This window comes from Eptatretus burgeri, chromosome 17 (genome assembly GCF_056783735.1).
Source record: "Eptatretus burgeri isolate ZD-2024b chromosome 17, Ebu_testis_v1, whole genome shotgun sequence".
NCBI lineage: Eukaryota > Metazoa > Chordata > Myxini > Myxiniformes > Myxinidae > Eptatretus > Eptatretus burgeri.
This window is the reverse complement of record NC_140977.1, coordinates 39299774-39305773: the sequence shown is the minus strand read 5'-3', so window position 1 is coordinate 39305773 and position 6000 is coordinate 39299774. Positions and strand designations below refer to the sequence as shown.

The window sequence follows — 6000 nt, the reverse complement described above, 5'->3', positions numbered from 1 at the left end:
TCTATGTCACACAAATTGTGAACTGCACTATGGTAGATAAATACTGGACAAATGAATATTGTTACGGTTCCAGGAACCGTATGCATACAAACATACGGTTGTCCTGAAGTTAGTTATGCCATAAGCATATGTGTAGATAGATTCCTATCTTGTGTGTAGTGGGAAGACATGGGTGCGTTGTGATGTTTTTTTAGTTAGATTAATAAATCATTATATCCCATCCATTACAATCCACGGTACCATAGCGCTTGCAGCCCTTGGTTCGCTGACCACAGCACACCATTGTCCATCTGCTGTCTCCGGAGGCTCGTTTCTTGAGGCAAAATCTTCACGCTCGCTGTTCCAGTTCCTCGGCTTCCCAAAACGTTCCAATTCCTTCTTGACGGGTCCAGACACGCGTGGAGTGGGCGGGCTTTCCCAGCCTGGCCGAAACCCCACCCAGGAAGGGCGGACCCCATGAAGGCCCTGTCCAATGAGGACGGACGATGATGTCGGCTTCGCCAAGGCCCCTCCCCGACATTGGGGATCTATAAATTACGACACCATCCTCAGAGTGTAGTGAGAGGGTAGGAGAGTTCGTTGGTTGGTAGTGAGAGAGTCGGAGAGTGCGGTGTTGGTTGAGGGAGGAAGAGGTTCGCTGGTTGGATTTGAAAGTTCATTCGTTCGTTCGTTCGTTGGTTGGTTGTGAGAAGCTGAAAAGACCTTGACCAGGCCTCGGTCAAGTCCTGCTCTTGTCTGCAGCCCCGTTCATACCTTGGACTCCGCGCTCTCCACCCGGGCTCCTTCGCAGACACGGTCTCCACACGTGCGGCTGTGGGCCGAACTGCACGACCTGTCGGGTGCCGCACCACGGAGCATCCCTTCCCTAGGAATGTTCAGGTACCAAAAGAACTGCGACCTCAACTCCCTCCCTCCATGGCTGCAAAAGTCCTTTGCCATTCAACTGGGTTTATTTTGTCCGAGTGTGTCTGAGTGCGTGGCGCCAGTCCATTAAGTGAAAACTATAAGTTATTTGAACCTTGTAATTCATGCCTGTATTATTCTCGTGACAAGTCTGCTCTGTGTCCTCTTTTGTAAGTTCCTGTAAAATTGTCGCACTACATCTCTCTTCTGTCCCCTGCACAACACACCAGTAAACCTGTTCCTGTACCACGTGTTTTTCCTCGCCAAGTGTAAATAAATGATTGTAGAAATGTTCTCAGTTCGTTTTTGTCTTTTCCTTCATTGGTCCAGCATGGTTCGGATCTGCGTTTAGCCAGGTCTTTAACCCCGATAATCTGTTAATTCTCGCCGGTGCGTCCTTGGCAGTTCCGCTCGGCTGCATCCGATCCGGAGTTGGTAGTTGGTACTCTACCGTAGTTGTTAGAGTGACCCGGTTCGGGCAAGGCGTACCGAGGGCATGGTTCCTCGGAAGTTGAAACCGCATGGTTAATTAGGTAAACTGATTACACCTGGCAGAAGACCCTACGCTACGCGGTTGAGGTATTGGCGTCCATGGTCGATTAAGCGACCCGCCGCGTCACGGAATTATCCGTGAGCGACGGCCTACAATTCCGGGAGTCTGGTGGGAGATGACGTAACTTCCCCCACCTCATGGTCGTTCTCGCCACCGGACCCTGGCCCGCAACAATATTATAATATTAGATTTGTACTTGGATCCCGACACCATGAGCAAAGTGCTCACGTAGCAAGCGCCAACATGCTGTCCCAACTGATTGTGAATTCATGTAATGCAATTATGTTTGCACTTGATCTTCAGTCTTCAAGTCCAATGTGGAACTTCCGGTTGAGGGTTTGCGTGCAAGTTTCAGAACTCCGAATGGTAGAACATAATAAATGCTTTTTGTTGTTCTTGTTTTTTTGTGTTTAAAATTGTGATTTTGTGTCAGGTGTTGTGTATTTGGTGACACTTAAGGTTGTAGTCATGTTTGTAACAGATTAGCAGGTAGCTGTATTAGTTTCATTGTGAAGTGTCAGGCTAAGGCCTACTTGTTTGTAGCTCCAAGTCGAGTAGTGAAGTGATTTGGAAATGGAGTAACAGGGAGTGAGGTAATCGATAAATAAGGAGAAGAGAAGAACATTACAAACGGTGGTTTGATGTGAGCCGTATCAGGGATCGTGGAAATAGCGGGGTAGTCATTGTAGGAATGAGAGGAAATTGCTCACATGAAGAGTTATGCGAGGTTAAAAGTGTGTAGTAGAAGAGTGGTAGCAGCCGCGCGAATACAGCGGTGGTGTCTGTTTCTGGGTGCTTACGATTATGATATTCAGTTCCGAAGCACTGAGAAGCATGCTAACTGCGACGGGCTCTCACGCTTGCCGTGTGCGGAGGGTCCAGCTGCGTCTGAGTTGAGCGACCGGGTCGATGTGTTCGCGCTGGGCCAGGTCCAAAGCGGGCCGGTCACGGCCAGGCAGGTCGCGGTGGAATCGGCTCGTGATCCGGTGCTTGCCCGTGTCGTCCAGGCGATTTCTACGGGGAATTGGAGCGATCTGCCTTCGACACCGGCATTTCAACCTTTCACGTCACGCGCAGCGGAGCTGTCGTTGGTCCAACGGTGCGTAATGTGGGGAATGAGGACCGTGATTCCACCGAAGTTCAGGCAGCGGTGTTTGGAAGAACTGCATGTCAGTCACCTTGGCATCGTGAAGACCAAGAGTCTTGCTCGTAGCCTGTTGTGGTGGCCGGGGTTGGACAAAGACATTGAGCAGTTGGTTAAGCGTTGCGTCACGTGCCAGACAGATGCTGATAACCCGCGTCGAGCTTCGGGTCTCTGGCCTGTGCCAGACCGAGCTTGGCAGAGGGTCCATGTAGATTTTGCGGGACCGGTTAATGGCAAAATGTTTTTGATTGTGATCGATGCATTCTCTAAATGGCCGGAGGTTGTAGTAATGCAGCATACTTCAGCAAACATTACAGTAGAGAAACTGCGGACGATCTTTGCTAATAAAGGGTTGCCGGAGATCCTGGTCTCTGATAATGGTCCGCAGTTCATCGCGGGTGTATTTGATGAGTTTATGCGCCAGAATGGTATTCGACATCTAAGGTCCGCACCGTATCACCTTGAGACGAATGGCCAAGCTGAGTCGTTTGTCAAGATGTTGAAGCGGGCTTTGCGCAGGGGGGTGTTGCACCTGTGCAGGCGGTGGTCGATGTCTTTTTGCTCCATTACAGGAACGCAGTTCATCCTGTCACGGGTGATTCGCCTGCCATTCGTCTCTATGGACGGGCTTTGCGGTTCAGGCTGGATTTGCTGTGACCTGGAGGGTCGGGGAGTGGGGCGATGTCGCGTCCGGCGCAGCTGCGCAGCTTCGAGGTGGGGCAGCGGGTAATGGTACGCGATTATTTCCACGGGTCCAAATGGGTGCCGACGGTGGTCTCTGTGGTGCTGGGGCCGGCGAATTGCATGGTGCAGACTGATGGTGGGGATGTGTGGAAGCGGCACGTGTACCAAATGCATGATCGCTGTTCAGCGTCACCCCCCCCCCACCCGTCACCCTCCCCGGGCCGAACGATGCGGGACCCCCACCGGTAGTATCGCCGGCACCTGACGTTGTGTCGCCGGGGCTGGTTGGGCTGACGCCAAGGGGGTCTTCGCCTGATGCCGTCCTACCCGGGGACGTCGAGCAGGCTGGGCGGTCGGGGGTGGCTGGTGTTGCGGAAAGTGCGAGTCCGGCGAGGGTGTCACCTCGACCGAGCCGGGAGGCGTCTGAGCCTGGGCTGTCTGGTGGCGCTGCCCGTCCGAGGCGGGTCAGGGTGCGGCCGCGGTACTTGGAGGATTATGAGTGTTGATGGGTTTCAGATTGTCATGTTGTGATTGTCCGTTCATCGTGTGACGGGTCATTTTACGAGGGGAGGAGTGTGCTGTGTCACGTGATTGGGTTTTCGTATATCATGCCTCGCCCGCTCGGGGTGGCAGGAGTGTGCTTCTGGTCGCGCATAAAGCGGAGTAGATGGTGGCCCGCGTGCTTCTTGCGTCCCACCGTGGTGCACTCTAACAGCACCGAGAAAAACGTGACGCGACCGCTAGGAGGAGCACAAAATTGGTCCTTCAGTATTAATATATAGAAGATACAATGTTTCTTGTTACATTTTTTTTGTGTCAAATTTACATTCTGAGGTAGTGAGCATGTGCAGAAGAGGGATTTACATTGCAGACGCTATTTTCGAGGAGTGGAATTACACTTCTCAGCAATAACGGCCTGTCGACGGCAGACGTAATGACGTCACCGAATGACCGATGATGTCATGATGTCCTGACGCCTCTCAGCGGTGACGTCACACGTCATAGATAATAATAATAATAATTTGAGTACACTACTGTAAACATAACAAGGGGATGTAATGCCTCGAACGTCTGATCATTTCATCGTGTTGAATGTGACTCCGCCGGTCATTTTTGCCGACGTGATGAAGAACCTCCATGGCTTGCTCCACTCGCCGAGATTCTTACAAAGCGGTGGACAGGAAACGTCTCCCTCGGAAAGCGATAACAAGCTGCTTGCTAACGGAACACACTCGTTGTGTTCGTGCAGCGCAGTCGCCATAATTTCACGTTCTTTTCGAACTGACCATCTCTCCTCAGAGAAGACATTCTAACCAACGCGTTACAGGTCTAATTGAGCGGTGTATTGGTAATCGTTTTTTTTCAGAATTTTTTTTCAATTTATTATTCGGTTTGATTACTAAAAGGATGTAACGTTATGTTCCATTGTATTGTGCGCTATATCTGAAAGCGGAGCAGAGACTAAAATCGATAAGGACGTCGGATCGACGTACTTCCTGTATTCCTACTCATCTCGTCCATCAATAAAGGTTCGTTGTTGTATTCCTATCGGTTGTAACGTTCGAGGCCTTTTATGTTTGTAAAACCAAGACGATTTATTGGATTATAGTACTTGTATCATTATGGCAAGAGTGTTGGTTTGTCGGAGAGTCTGAAATTGAATCCCACGGACAAATAATAAAAACCAATTTGAAGGATTGTGGCCTTGAATGGGATGATAGGAGGCCTTTGGAAAGCTATGATGATAATTCTGCCGTTTGTGGAGTGATTTTTAAATACGAGTGTTTCGATGATTAAAGCGTCTTCGGAGGTGTGTCCGATCTTGGTGGGTTGCCATGGTGACAGTCAGGCACGAGTGAAGCGGACTACGAGTAGGTATCACTGAATGTTATGGAGATTATTATTTTTCCATGAATGTACAGTAGAACTAATCCCAACAAGTCTGAAGACGACGATGGTTCACGAGCGTTATTTGATGATGTAGATTGTTTTAGAAGTCAAGGATGAGACAATGTGATAATGTTTGACCAAGTTATAAAAATGATCAACATGATGTGGTACGAGTGACAGGTTATAATAGCTGCAAAATGTCGAAAACCCGGTTTCGTTCAACAACTTTCAAAATTTGATCTTTGCATAAACTTTAAAGGTCACAAAACAATGTTGTGGACATTAAAATAAGGAAACAGGATACGTGCTATAGCTTATTGGAGCTAGTTCGTCGAAGAAGGTCGAAAACCCGGTTCGATTTCCACAACTTTGAAAATTCGACCTTTGTGAACTTTATAGGTCAAAGGTCAAGAATTATGACCTTTGGTGCAAAACTTCCTCCGGAACATTCCAGGAACAATATAACGTCATATAGGCTATATGGCATTTCGCACTCCTCGGATTATCCATACTTTGATGAAATCATTGTAAAAACAAACTTGAAGGGGGCGCCATGGGCAAGGTGTTCGAGATAGAGCAAAATGGTTTCAAGACTTTAGGTGGGGAATGACCTCAAGATTATGCATAAAAAATATTGTCATCCCAGCTCTCAAAGTTTGGGCGGTCGTAGGATTTTTATGTCAAAATTCGCAATTTTCTAAGTTTTTTTGACCTTGACCTTGGGACGAAAATGAAAAATCGGACAACGACAAGTTTTCGATAATTCATTTTGCTATTCAAATACCGAAGAACCCATTCCATTCAGTCAATTCCCGAGGAGAAGATA

The 6000-nt window shown here is 48.7% G+C and overlaps 1 protein-coding gene across 3 annotated transcripts in view; it reads left to right on the top strand.

Annotated features, from left to right (window-relative positions):
• Positions 1–1782: 1782 nt before the first annotated feature.
• Positions 1783–6000, top strand: part of RTF2 (replication termination factor 2) — a 29975-nt gene continuing 25757 nt past the window's right edge. Inside the window, exon 1 of one of the 3 annotated variants that reach the window (XM_085861473.1) lies at positions 1783–1822. The gene's annotated coding sequence lies outside the window, so the exon portion shown is untranslated. Of the gene's footprint in view, positions 1823–4730; positions 4814–4863; positions 5156–6000 lie in introns of those variants that run through there. The other 2 variants (XM_085861472.1, XM_085861474.1) reach the window with 2 other exon arrangements.